Source organism: Petaurus breviceps, unplaced genomic scaffold (genome assembly GCF_028583685.1).
Source record: "Petaurus breviceps papuanus isolate PSGF00001 unplaced genomic scaffold, PetGlider_PUasm1.0 126, whole genome shotgun sequence".
Lineage (NCBI taxonomy): Eukaryota > Metazoa > Chordata > Mammalia > Diprotodontia > Petauridae > Petaurus > Petaurus breviceps.
In genome coordinates, this window is record NW_027185655.1 from 16,472,325 (window position 1) to 16,494,133 (window position 21,809).

At 39.4% G+C, this 21,809-nt stretch overlaps 1 pseudogene; it reads left to right on the forward strand.

The window, feature by feature from the left end:
- The first annotated feature begins 3,653 nt into the window (after positions 1-3,653).
- Positions 3,654-7,900, forward strand: LOC138169576 (glyceraldehyde-3-phosphate dehydrogenase-like; annotated as a pseudogene).
- Positions 7,901-21,809: the final 13,909 nt, after the last annotated feature.

Here is a 21,809-nt window from a genome sequence, read left to right on the forward strand (position 1 = left end):
TGGGTATGGATGTAATGGCTGGACAGTTTGGAAAGCTGTCTACTTGATTTGTTTCTGTCTTGATAATTCTGCCTGTATACTTTGAAGTTTGGGGTGCTGACCTTTTTCCCCTGAACAAGGTAAACGATATATGTCTTACTGATTAAAGTAAGCTTGTTAACCCATTTTGAGTTGCTTTCCTTTATCAAAGCAGATCCAAGAACCTGTATGGGCAGCCACCCTGAGGATGCTTGGGGTGCTTGCTGCTACAAAATGGCGTCACGAACAGGATCTGCAGAGTAAAAGGAAAGTATGGGGGCTGGGATAATCGTTTGTTTCCCAGTTGTGGTAGCTGTGATTCTGTGGAGCCGTGGAGAAGGAGAGGAGAATGGCCTGCATGCAGACTTCACTGAGCTGAGAGCAGGAATGGTGAGCTGCCTGCATCAGGACCTGGGCAGAAGCCAGGAGCAGCTGCTGCCTGCGGGAGGAGAAGGAACCCAGGAGTTCGGAATTCATCCACAGGAAAAGATAAGAACTGAGCAGCAAAGGAAGGGCACTGAGTGTGTTTCCTGGCTGCATCTCACAGTTTGGGACCCAGGGGGAGGATGGACTTGTGACTACGGTGGGTGGGATGAAGTGCCTTGGATCCTCAGAGACCCCACCTTGTTGGTTTTGTTGCCCAGCCCCCTCTCTGTACTTGGAAGCAGGGGCTGGAGCTGTGTGAGGGGAAGGACACCCCCCCCCCCAATTTTATTTGAACTCTTGTTTTGAATTGAAGTGATAATGCTATGTACTTTGTGTTTGTTTAAGGCCCAGTGGCCACTTTGGTAACTTTAGTTCTGTATCTTGAAAATGTGATCTAAGAGATGTTTAGTGCTAATTCAAAAGTAAATTGTCTATGCTATGGGCATGAAAGATCTTGGGGCAGAATGTAATGGGAATGCAAATTTGGAAGATCTTCCCTGCCCCTAGGCTAAAGTGCACCTGAAGCCTGGGGTGGGAGGCTTGTTTTTCAGTAGATACTTTTTGATTGGCCAGTGGGTCAATAAGGTTGTTACATTCTCTGAGCCAGGAGAAGGCTATATAAGCCCTGATGTGTAGCTTTGTTTTGGGGGCTCACTTTGAGAAGTGTTCTGTGATTTGATCTGTATTCTGGGAAGCCGTTGTCCAGGGTCCCCCCGGCTTTGGAAAACCCAGATGTGGAAACCCAGATGTTGACTGGGTATGGATGTAATGGTTGGACAGTTTGGAAATCTGTCTACTTGATCTGTTTCTGTCTTGATAATTCTGTCTGTGTACTTTGAAGTTCGGGGTGCTGACCTTTTCCCCTGAACAAGGTAAACGATATATGTCTGACTGATTAAAGTAAGCTTGTTAACCCATTTTGAGTTGCTTTCCTTTAACAAAGCAGATCCAAGAACCTGTATGGGCAGCCACCCTGAGCATGCTCGGGGTGCTTGCTGCTACAGTTCCTTATGATTTCTTTTCCCTGGTTACCTTCTCATGCTTCTCTTGCTTCTTGTATTTGAAAGTAAAATTTTCTATTCAACTGTTTTTTTTTCATCACGAGTACTTGAAAGTCCTCTATTTCACCCTGAAACATTATACTCAGTTTTGCTGGGTAGGTGATTCTTGGTTTTAATCCTAGCTCCTTTGACCTCTGGAATATCATATTCCAAGCCCTTAGATCCCTTAATGTAAAAGCTTCTGGATCTTGTGTTATTCTGATTATTTCCACAGTACTCAAATTGTTTCTTCCTGGCTGCTTGTAATATTTTTTCCTTGACTTGGGAACTCTGGAATTTGTCTATAATGTTCCTGGGAACATTTCTTTTTGGAATCTTTTTCAGGTGATAGGTGAATTCTTTCAATTTCTATTTTGCCCTCTTGTTCTAAAATATCAGGGCATTTTTCCTTGAGAATTTCTTGAAGGATAATTTCTAGGTTCTTTTTTTGATCATGGCTTTCAGGTAGGCCAATAATTTTTAAATTATCTCTCCTGGATCCATTTTCCAGGTCAGTGGTATTTCCAATGAGATATTTCACATTGCCTTCAATTTTTTTTACTTGTTTGGATCTGTTTTATAGTATCTTGCTTTATTATAAAGTCATTAGCTTCCATTTGCTCCAATCTAGTTTTGAAGGAATTATTGTTTCCAGTGATTTTTTGAAATTCCTTTTCCATTTGGCAAATTTGGCTTTTTAAGGCATTCTTCTCATCATTGGCTTTTTGAGCCTCTTTTGCCATTTGAGTTAGTCTATTTTTAAGGTATTATTTTCTTCAGTCAGGTTGTTGACTCTCTTTTCATATTTTTCTTGCATCATTCTCATTTCTCTTCCCAGTTTTTCCTCCACTTCTCTTACTTGATTTTCAAAATCCTTCTTGAGCTCCTCCATGGCCTGTAAGCAATTCATATTTTTTATTGAAGCTTTTGATGCAGGAGTTCTGACCTCATTGTCTTCCTCCCATTCCATGCTTTGATCTTCTATAGTCTGTTTGTGCTTCCTCTGCTTGATCATATTGCCAATCAATTACTTGACTTTTGAGCTCTTTGCCACGGTAGAACTCTGCTTCCAGTGAGGAGAGCTTTCTCCCAAATTATTGGGGTTTTCGCAAATGTTGTCAGAGGTCTGAGGAGGGCACCTTCTCTACAGACACCACACTGGAAAACTGGCATTTCTCACCCCAGGACCACCACCCAAGACTGCCACCCAGATCCAAGCAGGTCAAAGCAAGAGCGATATCCTTCTAAATGGTTTCTTGGTCCCCTACCATCTGCAGGCCAGGAGCTCCTGAGGCAGCCACACAGCAGTCTCTGCAGCAGCTGTGCCTCCTGCCACCTTTCCCCCGGGGCAGGGGCCAGACCGCATGCTTCCTTTCCAATAGAACTCTGACTGACCTTACTTTCTTTTTGGTGTTCATGGTTTGAAAAGTCAGGAAACCACCACAGCTGTTGGTGATTCATTCTCTTGGAGTCTGCTCCAGCCCCCACTTGTTGGGGCTGCCCTGGGACCAAAACCGCGCAGCTCCTGCAGGACTGCACTCAGCTCCTAGCATACTGCCATGAACCCTTTTTGTCAGCCTGCCAGTTTGCCTTCAGTGGAAGATTTGTTTTTCTCTGTCACTTTGTGGGTTCTGTCCAACCACTCCATTTTCAAATAAGAAAAACAAGGGACAGAGAGATTAAAGTTAAATCATTTGCTCAAGGTCCTTTTAGAACTTTAAGCTGCTTTTCCCCCAGTATAGCCAGTGTGGCCATAATGATGGAGTTCAGCCCTTCCTCACTTAAATCCACTTCATGGCATCACTTCCCTGATATCATGGTCCTCTTCCAGAATGAAGGACAAACTATAATAACAACAATGTAGTATAAGCAGGGGTTGTCCATGATTTTGAAACAAGGATTTCTTTTAAGCTCAATGCCTTATTTTTATTTTTATTATATTTTAATAGTATTTTATTTTTTTCCCAATTACATGTCACAACAATTTTTAGCATTATTTTTTTTTTTACTAATGCCTTAGGTTTATAGTGCTTCCAGTTTCATAAAGAGAGGAAGTGTTAAGCCTAGTGGACTCAGGAATATTCAGACACAGTCTTTACAAGTCTGTTTAGGTCCTTGACATTCCATTCCCCAACCACCCACTCACATTCCTAATAGCCTTCAACTATTATTGATATTATACACTTGAATCCATAATCATCCTCAGGTTTTGCCAAGTTATGGTGTCAGGAAATTTTCATACTTGGATTATGTTCTTGGAGAGTCACTAATATTCCTTCTCCTGTGTGCTCTAAATGGGTTTTGCTTTTACACACAGGGTATACCTGTTATTGTTATATCTGAAAGTAATTAGATACTGTGGATAGTCTGTGATTTGGTTTCCAATTAAAGACTGGGTTCTATCTTCCTTGATAGCCTACCAAATTTCCAATTAGTGTTACCATGACCTACTTTTATGGAAACATATTTCTCTCGGTAATATATTGACAGTGCTCAGAATAGGGACCATAGAACCAGCTATTCAGGACCACAGTTATTATTCTGCTAATGACACATGTGGCCTCTAGCTAACCTCTAACAAATCTCTGATTTATCACTCTGAAAATGAGATATAATTATAGTCTTTTTTATTAGGATGTATTAAGGCTATGTGAACATTTTTATTATGAACTATACTTGCAGAGCTATTCATTTTACTCTTTACTCTCTGAAAAAATAATCCTCTGGAGATATTTTCCATGATTTGGTTTTAAATGGCAGGAATCTAAGGAGAGGTTACATATACTAGAAAAAAGAACAGAAGTAGGAAGATTTATTTCAAGTTTTATTTGTTGAGTTTTGCATTTTTTAACGTGAGAAATGTGTCACATTTATTTTTAAAACTAAGATTACCTTAGGCTCATAAGAGAGATAGATTTTTGACATTTGAAAGTTTTAAAGATCACTGTTAAGTGAAGAAGAAGTGAATAGCCATTTGGAAGAAAAAATAGCATCAGCTGCTTCGTCAATTCAAGATAGAGTTTCTGTGCCCATGGGATACAACATTCCAAGCATGTTTAGAATTGTCACTGTTCTTTCTTATTCCCATGGAGCTTCATAATATTATTGAAATGACTTGAATGTTTAGAATCAGGAATTGATAATTATTTATTGTTTAACTTGCAGGGTAACTTCATGGGATAAAGTTCACATATGCTTTATAGAAGAAGCTGTCTTTCTCTAACATTTGACATTTGCCCTTTCCAAAAAAGGCCCATTGGAGACCTTGAAAAGAAAGTAGTATATACAAGGTTGTCTGACAGCTGGCTATGCCATAACTTTTATTGGGGAACAGAATACCATCCTTCAGATTTGAACTCCATATTTAGTCCACAGAATGTTTACCAAGTGCTTTCTATGTACTAAACATTGATAAAACTAAAGGAAATAGAAAGATCAAAACATGGTCCTGTCCTCAAGGAGTCAATAATGTAGTAAGGACATAATTAAAAAATTCAAGATTTTTAAAGGAAAAAAAAACAACAAAAATTAATTACGCCAATTAGAATCTTATTTGGCTATCATTTAATTTCACGATATAGTTGATACTCATATATCTTCACATAGTATATCATATACTCATATAGTAAAGAATTTCATCAATGTGTACCTTTTAACTTTTCTCCTTGGAAATGATCATACTCCTTTTGGAGGAATGGAAGGCCTTGTTTTTTATATTGCTAGGGATGCAAGAGAAAAATTCAGATCTCTATTTGCCCGAAGTTATATTTGTAACAGAGCTTTTTATATACCCAGATATAATAGGAAGCAAATTCTTTCAGAAAAAAAATTATTAAAAGTACTGAGTATAGTGAAAGATTTGGTTTAAATTATGTTTGACAAATAATATTTAAGGTAAAGAAATTGCTCATTTTTCTGGACTAGCTACAGCATTAGATTTTGTTTTTTAATTATCATAGCTGGGCTATTTTTCAGTTTATAAATACTGAATTAAATTGTGTTTATGTGTTTCTAAGCTTCATGAAGGAAAATGTACTAAATGTCATCTACCCTTATTGAGCATATTTTGCCAAGGAAAAATTGAACGTCTGTGCCATTGCCATTAGAAATTCTTCTTGTCCACATGATTTTTTTAAATTATGAGTTTAGAGAATGGAGTTAATAATATTTAAATTGTAGCCCTTCTCTTAATCCAAAGAATTTAACTTTGATGTCTAGTACATATGACAAAAAATAGAGACTTTCATGTTCCCATATTAAATAATTGCTAATAATTTTTCCAGAAAGTTGTGTTAAAAGGAAAATTCTGTATTCAGGTCCTCCCCCTGATCAAGGAAGCAAAACTAAGGAAGAGAAAGTTAAAAAGGAGTTTACTAACACACCAAAGCAGAACAGCCTTAATGGGCTGACTAGGCTGACCAGGGATTCAAATTGGGCACTGCTTTTATAGAGAGGAGAAAGAGGCTTCCATATAAGGGCAAAGGTATTTTGATTGGATCACATGATTGTGAGGAAGTGGGATCAGCGCTGGCTCGGCTCTGTCCTAAGTATTTTGATTGGCCCACCTTTCAGTTGAAGAGATGGGGTAAGTGAGCATGATGTTGAAGCAGCTGCCATGTACTCATTAGGAGGAGATGAGATTTACACTAAGGAGATATGATTAGAGATTGCCCTCTCCTGCAGGATCACCCTCTCCAAAGTCAAGCAAGATTAAAAACATGGGGTCACTTCAGAAAGATTCTACATAAGTGACTGATTTTACACTGTTTTAAAGCAAATCTGAAAAATGAAACTTTAAGAGAAACCATCTTAGCAGCAGTATCATTAGTAAACATTTATTGAATACTCACTATTTGTAGGACTCTGGAGATAGAAAGAGGTAAACAGCATTGGGTATTAGAAATGTTTTTATTGGTATTCTCAGGTTTTAATAGCAAAAACGTGTTTACTAAGTGCTTCATCTCTCTCTCTCTGTCTTTCTCTGTCTCTCTGTCTGTCTCTGTCTCCCTCTACCTCTCTCTACTAAAAAAAGACCTAGATAAAATCACATATTTCAAGTTACTTATCTGACAATCTCGACTATCTAGAATAGTAGACAACGGATTCAATAGTGACAAAAAATATGCCTCTGAATAGTCAAAATAAAGGCCACAAAATCCATACTTTAAAAGCTTATACACTTACTCAGCTCTTCTCCCAAGCTTGGTGCTCGGATCTACTTCTGTAGCTATATTCATGAGACAAGATGATGAAGGCCAGAGTCAATGGATATTGGGATGCCTGGTGCCCAGTGTTGCATTCAACTCAGGTGGAATAGATAGTGTGGCCATCAATGACCCCTTCATTTACCTCAATTACATAGTTTATATGTTCCAATATGATTCCACCCATGGCAAATTCCAGGGCACTCTCAAGGCTGAGAATGGAAAAGTGGTGATTAATGGAAAAACCATTACCATCTTCCCGGAGTGGGATCCCACCAATATTAAATGGGGAGATGCTGGAGCCAAGCATGTTGTAGAGTCCACTGGAGTCTTCACCACCATGGAAAAGGCTGGGGCTCACTTGAAGGGTGGAGCCAAGAGGGTCATCATCTCTGCTCGTTCTGCTGATGCTCCTGTATTTGTGATAGGAGTGAGTCATGACAAATATGATAATTTCCTTAAGATTGTCAGTAATGTCTTCTGCACTGCCAACTACTTGGCCCCCTTGGCCATGATCATTCATGACAACTTTGGCATTGTGGAAAAACTCATGTCCGCAGCCCATGCTGTTACTGCTACCCAGAAGACAGTAGATGGCCCTTCTGGCAAGTTGTGGCATGATGGGCCTACTGCTGCCCAAAACATCATCCCTGCTTCCACTGGTGCTGCTGTAGGGCAAAGGTCATATCTGAGATGAATGGCAAGCTCACAGGTATGGCCTTCCATGTTCCTGCTCCCAATGTATCTGTTGTGGATTTGACCTGTTGCCAAATGAAATTGAAGTTTTAAAAATTATACAGATGTACTTTTAGATCCCAAATCTGGTTAGAACCATCTTTGTGTAACTGGTAGATGGCCCATTTTCCTCAGAGTCTATTGAGCAGTATGTTGGAGGTAGTACCAAATGCTTCATGGTTTCACACATAAGAGCAGTCAAAGTTTGGTAGAACATTAAGATGGAATTAACTTAAAAGTTTCTGTGATTAACAATAAGGTGATTATGCCAAACCCTTTAGCATGCCTTCCTTGGTTTCTGAATTTGATCACTTCTCTTGTAGCCATTTGTTCTCACGTGCAGTCATCCATAGACAACTGAGGCAAGGAAGGCTGGTTAAATGGAACAAGAAGCACATATGTGGACTGTATTCTGCCTGGTGAAAGTCTTAAGTTCTCATTTACATATCCACTTGCTTGTGGTCCAGCTCCTTGAGTATCACATATACCTTTTGAACTTTTTTTTTTGGGGGGGGGTTCATTATTAATTACATGGCATTCAGGAAAGGGTATCTGCACACACATTAGTTTTCCCTGGTTTATAGTACATACTTAATTCATAATTGGTTCGAGCTGCTACCCATCTCTGGCATGCAGCATTCAATTTAATATTGGTCAAACTATGTCACTGAATTGTCAGTCCACACTTGGAGTTTTATTCCATGTACATTATATGGTCTTTGAACCTATAAGTGACAGCTTACTTTGAAGCAAAAAAAGCTCTAGCTTGTGGATGGAGTAATAAATTTCACTATCAGTCAAACCTATGCTGGTGAATGCAGTTCTAGTGATTGTATTCCTAGGCTGGACTCTCTACGGAGCAAAAAAGGTTAGCTTGGGTCTGCATTGGCCAACACTTATACATTTATGAGACAGTTTACTAAGTATTTAAAGACCTTCACATTTGTCCATTCATTGGACTCCAAAGTGTTTTGTAGGTTTTAAAACTACTTTGTATTTTTTTGCCCTTCTGCTTCTAAATCTTTTTAACCATACATAAACAAATGAGCTCACTTAATAGTTGCATTAGTTTCATCATTCTTTTCTTCTCTTAAATAGTATTTTATTTTTCCAATTACATTTTATTTTATTTTAGGCTTTTTGGAGGGCAGAAGGCAGGGCAATTGGGGTTGTGACTTGCCCAAGGTCACACGGCTAGTAAGTGTTAAGTGTCTGAGGCTGGATTTCAACTCAGGTCCTCTTGACTCCAGGGCCAGTGCTCTATTCATTGCACCACCTAGCTGCCCCTACAATTACATTTTAATGACAATTTTTAGCATTCATTTTAAATAAAATTTGAGTCCCCAATTTTCTCCCTCCTTCCCCTACCCTCCCTTCTCTATAAGACAGTAAGCAATTTGATATAGATCATATATGTACAATTGTGTAAAATATATTTCCATATTAGTCATGTTGTGAAAGAAGAAACAGAACAAAAAGAAAAAATACTAAAAATAAAGAAAGTGAAAATAGTATGCTTTGATTTGAATTCAGACTTCATCAGTGCTTTCTTTGGATCTGGATAGCGTTTTCCATCACAAATCTTTTGCAATTGTCTTAGGTCATTGTATTACTGAGAAAGGCTAAGTCAATCATAGTTGATCATCACACAATGTTGCTGTTACTGTATACAATGTTATCCTGGTTCTGATCATTTCAGTTTGCATTAGTTCATCTAAAAACCTTTCCGGGTTTTTCTGAAATGTGCCTACTCATCATTTCTTAGAACAAAATAGTATTCCAATACATTCATATATCACAACTTGTTCAGCCATTCCCTAATTGATAGGTATCACATGAATTTCCAATTCTTTGCCACCACAGAAAGAGCTACTATAAATATTTTTGTGCATGTAGGTCCTTTCCCCTTTTTAATGATCTAAGGATTTAAGGATACAGACCTAGTGAGTATATTTGCATCATTCCTAATAGATTTCCTATAAAACTTCTCTATCCTAGAAAAGTCCTTATAGCTTGAAGATTCTGTTGATGTGGAATTCAGAAGTATAGCTACCTTCTCTGGATCACTGTTTGCACCTTGTGATAAATAGATAAATGATATTTGACAACTTTAGACCAGCTTCCTACAGTCAATCCAGGACTTTCTTTAGTCTTTCCTCATGTTCTTCCAGCATGTTTCCAAAGACAAAGATGTTTAAATTCTTCCAAGCAGTACCTATCTTTATGGGTGCACGTCCTCCACCATTTTGTCATCAGCTATTGGAAAGTGGTAGATGCCCTTTCAACATATCTAGAAGCATACATGAAGACTAGGAAAATCCAACTGGATAGACGAGAGCAGTTTTCTCCTTTTCTTCCTCAGATATCCACTACACAAGAATCACTGACTGCCTAGCAGACACTTCAGAGCATCTTGAACTCATGACATAGTGTCCTGGTTCACTTTGTTCAAAGTCTGGTAGTTTACTCACATTCATTTCTTTCCATTCTTTTTTGGTACCACCACTATTGGTAATGCATAAGAGCCGCTACATTCTGTGTTGATTCCAATGACAAGCATTTCTTTGAGATGGTTTCTCAGGTCTTCCGTTATAGATAGAAGGATTTTTCTAGAATGGTTGATAATTGGTCAGTTGGATTCTGGGGAATACTGTTTGGACACATTCTGCACATACGGTGAGAAGATGGCTGTACTCCTACTGAGTTACCTCAACTTAATCCTTCCATTCTTCTGATCCCAGAGAATCACCAAAGTCAAATGCCTCAGGATCCATGTCAGAGTTTAAAAAGTCAATGTTCTTGTGATGTTCCGTGGCACTTCTCTATCCTCTTGAAGGTCTCTGTTCTTGACTGTGAATGGTCCAAGTGTGTGAATATTAAGTCACAGCTTATTGCTAGTATTTTAATGGGCGGAGATTGGTTCCAAGCAGTGCTGACATTTCAGTGAATGTTGAATTATGGACCTATAAGAGCCACCATATCTACTTTCTTATTGACACCAAAAGACTTGCATACAGAAATTCAAGCTTACCTTGATGTATCCCAGCTACAGCTAGTCTTCATCATTTAATCCATTAAGTCCACAGACTTTCAAGATATTTTTCTCAAATGTTTCTTATGGAATCCATAGAAGATAGTGATAATTTGTAATCTACTATCTAGGACAGCATTCAAGTCCACATTCTCTATCTTTACTCAATCTTCTCTAAATGGAGAACTAGAAATTCAAGTCGAATAGACCTATAAGGAATCAATAATGAGATAAGTGTGACTGTCCTCTGGGTCCAAGTAATTCTCATTCCCTGGGCACATTTTGGGTTCTCTGAGTTAGAGCATGACATTAGCTTTTGCAAAGCCAAAACTGTATCATTTGTACATTTAACACACATATAATTCTCTAATCCACAACTATAACAGAGAAAGGGTCCTGTTTATGGACTGATGGAGGTGGTCTTTTAATCAGATTTTTGTGCCCTCTACTTTATTGGGCTTTTACCTTTACAAGAACAGTTTTATCCTTTGTTTACTCTCTTACTTTATTTTCTTTGACTCTCTGCCTTCACCTCTATATTTTCAGTGAATCTCCCTGGCTTTCCTTCTGTGGCCCATACTTAAGAAGCTATTACCAGGACAGTAAGGTCAGAGTTCCTTTTAGAAAAAATAAAGTGATATACTATCTGTATTAATAATTGCTTCACCTCCATTAGCTTTCAGGAGGGTCTTTGCCTCTAACAGGGTTCAGGACAATCTCAGGGTTGTATTTTAGACCTCTGCCTGTTTGCTGCAGTCTGACCAGATTCTCTTTCTCAGCTTTTTAGCCTCTGCAGTCATGCTTACATTGACTACCAAGTCAGAGAGTCATTCTCATACAGTGCATGGTAGAATCAATCAATGTGTTAAATGCTTTCTGTGTAGCCCCACAGCCACCAAACAGATCATCTAATGGAGCAGATGATTCTGAGCTGTTGTTAGCCTTAAGACTCTGTACAAAGCCAAGAGCTGCCCCTCTGAGAGTTTCTATCAATCTAATCATCTTTTCTGATTCTGGGGCCTTCCACCCCTATAGCATATTTTCTTCATGCCCAATCCAAGTGTCCCACTGTCCTCAGGGGCATGTCGCCTTTCAAGGAAAGATGGGGAATTTTGGCTTATGTCAATGTCTGTCACAGGAGGGAGGTCTAAGCTCAAGTTTACCTATGGGAGAAGTGTCTTTTCCAAACTTGAATATGACTGTTTCTCTGTGGGAAAACCTTCCTTGTTCAGATTCTTAGAATCTTTTCCTCCTCAGAGGCTGGATTTATACTTCCTAGATACTATCTCCTGCTGCTTTTTCATCAGAAAGACTTGCATGATCAAATGATTCAACTCATTCACATAGACCTTCTTGACTTATCTCATGTGCTTTTATATTCGTATACTTTACTCTGCCATCTCCCAAGCTTCTCATGTTACTTTGCAATATTTAAAAAGTATCTTTAACCTTATAATCTGGGTCTACCACTAAAGCAGGAGGCCTTTACAATTTTTTAACACTTACAATGTGACAATATATCTCAACTGCTTCATCACTCATTTAAAGAAATTGTTCAGCAAGGCTAGTAATATCAACTCAAATAAAACAAATTGAATGCAATTAATACACAGGGATAAAAAATAAGCAAACATGCAAAGAAATATAGATAAAATAGGTATCAAATGCAAATTATGAAAAACAGCATCAAATAACTTTTTCCAAGTACCAACATAGGGCAAATAAGTATACAAATAGCATCCATTCAAAGTTTCTTCATAATATGACAATACACAACATCCAGCAAGAAATGTCTTGAATAATAACATTATCAATCAAATAGATCATGGGGCAAAAAGCCTATCTGGTAAAGGTGTATAGGCAGCAACCATATTAAAAAACAATTAGGACCTTCCTTCAATAGTCGCTAGAAAGATATTTCAAGTATATAACCAGGAAATGAGACAAAACTTTTCTGTGTCATTAGAAAGAAAGAAGGAAGGAAGGAAGGAAGAAAGAAAGAAAGAAAGGAAGGAAGGAAGAAAGAAGAAAGAAAGGAGAGAGAAAGAAAAGGAAGAAAGAGAGAGAGAGAAAGAAAAGGAAGGAAGGAAGAAAGAAAGAAAGGGAAAATAAAACTAGTCAATAAGCATAGAAAATTCTCAACAAGAATCCCTTTTTGAGGCAAATCAAAAATATATGAAGACAACACAAAATATAAACAAAATTTACAAAAATATCCCATTGAAAAATAAAATTAAAGGACTAAAGCAAAACACTACTTTCAGCTATCAGCAATAGAACGTTACTTTGTAGGACAATTTCAAAGCATAAAAATATAAATCTCAGACAGCATCAACATAGCTCAAAAGAACCAATGAAAGTAACATTTAAATCACAGTAGTAGGAGAGTACAGCAGGGTCTCTCCCACATGCAGGAAGACTTAGAACAGAAGTTACTATAACATGCTCAGTCTAGCTCACCAATTATTGTCCCTATCAGCAAAGCAAAAAATAAAAATAAAACTAAAAGTCATTGGTTACAATGGTTGCAATAGAGCAGCTTGTGGGGAGGGAAACAGAGTGCCTGGGTCCCCATTTTCCAACAAAATTCTCAGCTAACACATGCCACATAACCTACATTTCTTTTTTTTTTTTTTTAAAGCAATTGGGGTTCAGTAACTTGCTCAAGGTTACATGGCCAGGTGTTTCTGGGCGGGCGCTAAGTGTCTGAGCCCGGATTCGATCCCCAGGTTATCCCGACACTGGAGCTGGTGCTCTTACTCACTGTGCTACCCGGCCACCCCCATAACCTACATTTCAACCTGCATTTTTGCTGCTTCTATCAGAATTCTCCATGGAAAGTTCCACAATCTCACAATTCTACAAAGTCGGTCAGCCAATCAATTAAGCATTTATTAAGTGCTTGCTGTGTAGGAATTACTGTGCTAAGTGCTGAAGACGCAAAGAAAAGGAAAAACAATTCCTTGAGGACAGCCTCAAGGAGTTTACATTCTAATAGTGGAGACAACATATACACAAATATGTAAATACACATTATAGGGTAAATTGGAATTAAGGGCAGCCAGGTGGTGTTACAGTGGATAGATTGCCAGACCGGGAGTCAAGAAGACTCATCTTCTTGAGTTCAAATTTGACCTCAGATATTTACTAGCTGTGTGACCCTGGGCAAGTTGCTTATCCCTGTTTGCCTTAGTTCCTTATCTGTCAGATGAGTTGGAAAAGAAAATGGCAAACCACTCCGGTATCTTTGCCAAGAAAATACCAAATGGGATCACAAAGACTTGGACGTGACTGAAAAAACAATCGAACAACAACAAAAAATTGGAATTAACCACAGAAAGAAAACGCTAACAGTAGGGAAGAGATCAGAAAAATCCTCTTGAAAAAGGTATGGTTTGTGCTAAATCTTGAAATAAGCTAGAGAAACCAGAAGTAGAGATGAGAAAGAAGAGCACTCAAAAGATGGAATGATATTTTCAAGGGACATTAAGACTCCTAGAGTATGTGAAGTGGAGCAAAATGTAAGATTAGAAAGGTAGGAAGGGGCCAGATTGTGAATAGGTTTAAAGCCCAACAGGATTTTATGTTTGAATTTGGAGGTAATAGCCACTGGAGTTTATTGAATGCCTGGGGTGGTGATGGTGGTATGTGAGACATGGTCATATCTGTGCTGTAGGAACATCAATTGAGCATAGGATAGACTGGAGCAGGGAGAGACTTGTGGAAGGGGGACCCACCAGCAGGTGATTGAAATAATCCAGATGTGAGGGGATGAGGACCTACACTGAAGGGGCAGGCTGTGTCTGAGGCAGATATCTAAAAGATATTGTGAAGGTAGAAAGAACAGGAATTGAAAATAGACTGATGATGGGGCGACTAGGTGGTGTAGTGAATAATGCACAGGCCCTGGAGTCAGGAAGACCTGAGCTCAAATTCGGCCTCAGATACTTAACACAAAAACTAGCCATGTGACCTTGAGCAAGTCACTTAATCCCAATTGTCCTCCAAAAAAAAAAAAAGAAAATAGACTGATGGGGGCAACTAGGTAGTGCAGTAGACTGAGCACCAATCCTGGAGTCAGAAGGACCTTAGTTCAAATCCAGCCCCAGCCACTTATGTGATCCTTTGAAAGTGAGGCTGGTGACTTTGCACAGCCCTCCCTCACTTAAATCTAACTTAGTAGGGATAAATGTGAAGTCTTATATTTGGATTCAAAAATTAAACTTTATATAAAGGACAGGACAGGAATGGTCAGCTTACTAATTTGTTTGAAAAAGATTTGGGGGTCATAATGGATTTCAAACCCAGTATAAATAAGTTAGTGTGATATGGAAATAAAAAAACGAATGCCATTTTAGACTTCATTAAGAGGAATAACTTCCCTGAATAAGGTAGAGAACCATGCTTGGAGTCAGGAAGACCAGAGTTCAGTCCTGTCTCAAATACTTACTAGTAGTGTTATCCTCTATTTGCCTCCATTTCCTCATCTGTAAAATGGGGGTAATAACTGCACCTACCTCAGAGGATTATTGTGAGGATCTGATGAGATAATAATTGTACATTTCTTAGTGTAGTGCCTGGCACATGATAAGTACTATAGCAATGTTAGCTATGATGATGATGATGATGATGCCAATGATGCCCTCCTATGGAGGGCAAACAGAAGGTGAAGAGTCTTGATTCTAGACCATATGAGGATTGGATCAAGGAACTAGGAGCTGTTAGCGTGAATAAAAGAAGGAAATTCCTTCACATTTATTAAGTGTCTACTATGTGTGAGGTACTGCACATGTACTGACGTTGTCCTTACAACCACTCTGGAAGGTAGGTGCTATTATTATCTCTATTTTACAGTTGAAGAAACTGAGGCAGACAGAAGTTAAGTGACTTGGGCAGGGTCAGATAGTGTCTGAGGCTGCATCTGAATGTGTCTTCCTGACTTTTAGGTCTAGCACTTTACCCATCTTGCCCACTAGTTGCCTCTAGAAAAGTTGGGGGACATAACTATGTTCAAGTATTTGAAGGCAGAGCCCATATAAGTTCTGAAGATCCTTATCCCAACTCCCACTTTCACAGATGAGTCAGGTTCCTAGAGCAAAGATGGCTACATCTCCTCCTCCCTACTCCTAGTGAACATCCCATATGGGTTGGGGTGGTTCTCCAATGCCATCAGCTAGAGCCCCTGCTGGCATGCTTTCCCTCAAGATAATCAGCCTGGAATTTACCTTAAGAATTTATCCTTAAGCAGTTTTTAGAGAAGTATTCCACTAATATGGTACAATATGAAGAGTTGGTAGGAAAAATTCCCCCCCCCCAAAGTCAGTGTTATACTCGCCCACCAGTACATACAAAATCTAGGGGAAAGTGGGCTCCAGCTTAGAGAATACATGTCAGATGGTTAACAGTTCCTGATTGACAGAAATCCTTTTTTTTTTTCATTTATGGGGTACTCAAGAAGTTTCCCCTTAAGCATGGTGAGTCTGTGTCCAGACTGTCTTTAGCTCCTGATGGAGACACTGCTGTCAGCTGATCCAAGAACCCCATTTTGGGCACCAGTGGGAAGATGAGAAGTTCAACATCTTCTGAAATTAGAAGGCTCACTGATTAAAATGGGGATCATGGTGATGGTGATTAAAGAGGAAACTTTGGCTTTGATCTTGAAAGATGCTTGGCCCAGGTCAAAGCTAATGCCTCATCTCTACTCCCATACCTCAAGTGGTTCCTCTTCTGGGATGTACTGGAAAGTCATACTTGTTCTAATTTCTGCAAAGGTCTCCCATTCCAGCTAACTCATGTTTTTATACAGAAGGTGTAACAAAATCCCACAGTCAAATGGAAGAGGTCTCATATCTGGGTTTATTTCATCAAATGGCTTGCAAGGTCTTTTTGCCTTTTACTCTAAGGTCTTTTAATTAATTGAAATATGTTCTCACCTAGTTGAGGTATAAGACCAAAATGGGGTATAGTGGTTTCAACTTCACCCTTACACAGATATATCATGTGAAAGGGGATTGGCTGTGTTGGATTTGGTCTTAGAGGGTAGAACATAGAATAATGAATGGAAGCTGCATTGAGGCAAGAGTAGGCTTGAGGTCAGGAATAACTTGCTATGAACTAGAATTTTGCAAAAGTGGAATGAACTACCTTAAGGAGGAGTAAATTTACCAGAAATAATTCTATTTAATTTAACATCATTCTATAGCCAAATATTTCTGGCTTAGGAAAACATCCAAAGGGCTATCCTCCTTCCTCCATAGCCTTGAACAAGTCTCTGCTCTATATTCTTCAAGGTGGGGGTATAGGAGTTTTGAACAAGAAAAATGCCATGATACATTGAAAATAAAGTTTGCTGTGTTGCAGTACTGTATTTCAACAAATAGTATAGGCAATAATGACTAAATTCCTTCCTTGATCACTCCCCTGAAGGATGGATAGAATTTTCTTCCCTATTAGTAATATCATAATCCTTTCAGAATGAGGAAGAGGGTACTTCCTTCTGAATGTAAAATAAGAAATGGACATATACACACACACACTTTATTTTCTAAAAACCATGGAAACATTGCAAACGGGCAGGAAGGGACGGTAAGTAGCATGAGAGGAGGTGGAGAAGGTAAGGAAGCTGCTTTCAGATTCTGGATTCTGGATTAGTAAGAAAAGAGTAGGTTAAGTAGAAGGGAGATCCTCTCCTTGCTGGCTGGAGGCCAGGGAATGATAGTATCTTATCACAGTTTTTAAGGAGGATGAGGAAAGTTAGTGGGATTTTAGTGGTCCTGTTTTCTTGAGATATGGGAGTGGAGAGTTGTAGCAGCAAGCACCCCAGTGTCCTCAGGGTTTGCTGCCAATACAGGTTCTTGGATCTGCTTTGATAAAGGAAAGAAACTCAAAATGGGTTAACAAGCTTACTTTAATCAGTCAGACATATTTACCTTGTTCAGGGGGAAAAGGTCAGCACCCTGAACTTCAAAGTATACAGGCAGAATTATCAAGACAGAAACAGATCAAGTAGACAGCTTTCCAAACTGTCCAACCATTACATCCATACCAAATCAACATCTGGGTTTTTCAAAGCCGGGGGGGGCTCTGGAAAACGGCTTCCCAGAATCCAGATCAAATCACAGAACACTTCTCAAAGTGAGCCCCAAAACAAAGCTACACATCAGGGCTTATCTAGCCTTCTCCTGGCTCAGAGAATGTAACAACCTTATTGACAAACTGGCTAATCAAGAAGTATCTACTGAAAAACAAGCCTCCCACCCCAGGCTCCAGGTGTACTTTAGCCTAGGGGCAGGGAAGATCTTCAAAATTTACATTCCCATTACAAGAGTGCACTGCTGAAGAACTTTGCACTTAATACTGGGGAAGGACAGGGGAGGTCTTTGTGGTTCTGTTATCTAGGGAAAGATACTCTGTAGTTCTATTATCCAAAGAAGATTCTGAAAGACCATCTGCATCAGTAGCAGCAGCAAAGACCAGGAAAAAGGTAGGGAGTCACCCTCTTGATTGAATCTTCCAAGAGGTTAGAAAAAAGAAAACACAAAATCTCAGAGTTTTCAGGGTCACCCATAGCTCCATCTTCTGAGAGGAAGGCAGGGGAAGGAAGGCCTCTCTCGGCTCAGGGAGTCATTTGCCCAGCTTCCCTTCCAGATTCAGGCATGATTCCTGTTTAGATTCTCAGAAGGACTCCTGGAGACCATTGGGGAGGGGGCAGAAGCAGAGTATCAGGCTATATAGTGGTCTGTGCCTTCTGAGTTTCCTGAAGAACAAGTGGGGCACATCAATACACCCACCTGGCAGGAAAACCCCGGCAAGCTGCCCAGACCCAGTACAGGATGGGCTCCAACTTCTCTGAGCTTCAGCCAACAGAGGATGGTCCTCCTGTTCTGGGTGATCATGTCAGCAGTCTCCAGCGCACAAGGATTGGGGTCAGGAATACTGAGACAAGGGAGAATTCCCCTGAAGTCAATACGAGGTTAGCTTTTGGTTTCTCTACTACATACATAGTACATTTGTCCCCAAAGAGGTGGACCAGCAGGTCCAGCAGAGTCAAGAGCTTAATGAAGACAGAGAAGGGTTCCAGTTGCTTGTAGGCCACGGGGCAGTGCTAAGAGAGAATCATACACCTGCATCTGACCAGTACTCTGGACCACATAAAACATCCAATGAACTTCCTATACCACTTGGGTCATGAAGATACTGTTGCCAATGGGAGCTATGAACTTCCACATGGGTTAGACACTAGGGTCCCCATCCAGCCCAGTACTGCTAGGGCCATGCTCAGAATCTGGAGGCCAGATCTAAACCATGCAGCAAGGCTTAGAGAAGACTGTCTTGGAAACACAAGGTTCAGCTAGAAAACAGAGGTAGAGTATCATTGAAAGTATCTCCCCAGGAGAAGGGAAAGGCAAAGATCTTAACAAGACAAGAAGTACTTTTTTGTTCAAGGTTTGGTTTCCACTCAGTCTATTGTCCTAAGAAAGGCACCCCCCCCCAACATCCCTTGGATTTATAAACTGAAACAGGGAAGTCTAGAAAGAATTTTTAGACTAGAGGAATATTTATTTTCTAATATTCGTAGAGAAACTGAAAAGACTTCATATGTTTCCACAGAAGTCTTCAAGCAGAAGCTGAATCACTGTCAGATATATGATAGTCTGGATTCCTTTCAGGTATGTTTTGGATTAGAGAGCCATTAAAGTCCCTTCCATCTCCAAAATTCTGTGTTTAAAATTATGAGGGAAATAGGGAATATAAGAAAGAAAGCATTAAAAAATAGGATTATAGGAAGGGGAAGAGGCATACAGAGGAGGCAAGCAATAATAATTCAATTTTTAAATACCTACTATGTCCAAGGCACTGTGTTAGGCACTGAAAATACATACAAAGATAAAAATGAGAGTATCTACACTAAGGGAGCTTATAGTCTATTTGGAAGGAAAATACAATATGTATACTGACAAGCAAATAGTCAACTTGAGGAGAAAGAATAAAACAATTCTAGTTTAGTTAACTGACATTTATATGAGGTTTACAGAGTAATGACCATTTCAAATAAGAGATACTTGAAAAAATTCATATAATTTGCTTTCTAAGGTCAAGAGGCTGTTGATAGTATTGGAACCCTTTAAAAACATGTTGGTAAATGGAACTCTTCATGCTTACTGAAAATCTAGTTCAGAAAATAAAATTGTCATATGTTGTAAATGCATTGTTCTCTGAAGTTTCTGGCTTGAAGTCCAAATAAATTTTTAGAATTTTGATTATTTAGTGGTGGAATCTTATAGTAGCTAAGTTTTTCAGTTCCAAATCACTTATCCAGGGAGTTAATCTTAGGCATCAACCTATTTCTTCAGCTAAAGTTTGGCATATACTATACGACAAAATTAGATACATAAGTAAACATTTATCCAAACACTAATGTAGTAGTGGGCCAATCACTACCATATGAAACTGGACATGTGGTCTGGTTCCATGAGGGATGGATGCTTTGAGATCTTTCTAAGAACAGGTATAATACAACAACTCTGATCGGTCCCTTGGTCCCTGTGACTGGAGCCAGATGGAGCTGCCCACTTGGTAGCCTTTACGAATTCATGAAAAAAAAAAGCTCCACCTCTTTCCATTCCTCTCTCATTGGTGGCTATAAGCAGACTTCAAGCTCCTGGCTATTTCTTCTGCTTTGTGTCTTTTTCACAAAGCATAGGTGAGAACTTCGATCTTAAAAGATGGCCATTTTTAGCCTTGGTTTTCATGAGTTTTAGAGGTCACGAGTTCCTGAGTTGCTGTTGGCTGCCCAACTACACATTCACACGCTCACTATGAGAAACTGCTATGAAGACGCTGTAGCTGACAGAACGAAGAAAGCCCAAGCCACGTTCTTATTGGCCTGACAGTTATACATATGAAAGTGTTCTGTTTAGGAGTCCCACAGAGAGTCTTTACTTTTTAGAGACAATAATGATGATGATGGGCTATGAGTCTTTTCTAAGTTAAGCACTTTTCTTTTTGTGGTGGAGAAAATTAATTGCTGTCTTATGTCTGACTGTGACACTGAGTACCTTTTCTAGAAGGGAGACCCTTAAAACAAGCCATTCCTAAGTTTTGCTGTAGAGCTTTTCCTTGGAACTCACTCCAGGTGGGAGCATAACAAGCCAGAGCATTTTAGAAAAGCCACATTTCCCATGACTGAACCAGGTCCATGTGAGTCCAGAGCAGAAGTTCTTTGTGGTCCAAGGTGCCCTGAACCCCAAGTAACAGGTGACATTAATGAGTTAACCATTACATTTAACACATGAAAACTTGTTCTTTCTTAGTTCTCCTGTATTCAGTATTAGACTTTTCCTTCCATTTCATTGTTTGTGCCATTATTGTTCCATTGATTCGAGGAGATAGGATGCTTTCTAATCTGTCCCTTATATTCAGGTCTTTTGTGAATTTTATTATTTTCTTCTGTGTATTAAAAGTAGACCCAGGGGCAATTAGGAGGATGGTGGACAGAGAACTGGACCTGGAATCAGGAGGACCTGAGTTCAAATATGACCTCATACATTTACTAACTGTATGACCCTGGGCAAAATCACTTAACTCTGCCTCCCCAGCAATAAATAAATAAACAAAATAGACCCAGAGCACTATATACTCAAATATTCGGTTTGATCTGCAATATCATTGATGCAGATATTTCTACTCTGGAAGACTACAACCCATCCATGTCTCTCCCTTTTGTGAGACGTACATTTAAAAGGGAGAATTTTTATTCTCCCCTAAGTTTGACAGGACAGTTTGGGTCCACCCAAAGTGCTAGAAACCTTGCTTCCTCCATGGGCTGTTCATCAGTTAGGCCTCGCCCTCTCCACTTGACTTGCTTGTCTTTTTCCCTGATACACTTCTTTGTGGACACACAGTTCTTTTGTGTAACATGGTGCAACCTGCCTGCATGTATCATATGCCTTTGGGGTGACAATCATTTTCAGGCCTTCTAAGGGTGTATTGTCACATAACTGGCAGCCATACAACACCAATGTGAACAGGGTCTGTATGCTAGTATACTAATACATTATTATAAAAACAACTGCATCAGAATTACAAAACAAAGTGCTATAAAAGGTCTGAAGTGGAAGGTCATTATCCACTGGGAGAAGCAGGGAAGGTTTTCTGGAGGAGGTAGAATAGGAGTTCTTTTGAGAGGGCAATCCTTTCAACAAGCATTAAATGCCTACTATGTGTCAGGCACTGGGCACTGAGGTCAGTGGGGATGTAAAAGAGAAAGAGAGAGAGAAGAACAAGAGGAAGAAGAAGAGTACAGAAGAGGGAAGGAGAGAGGAAGTGAAGGAGAGAGAGAAGGAGGAGGAGGAG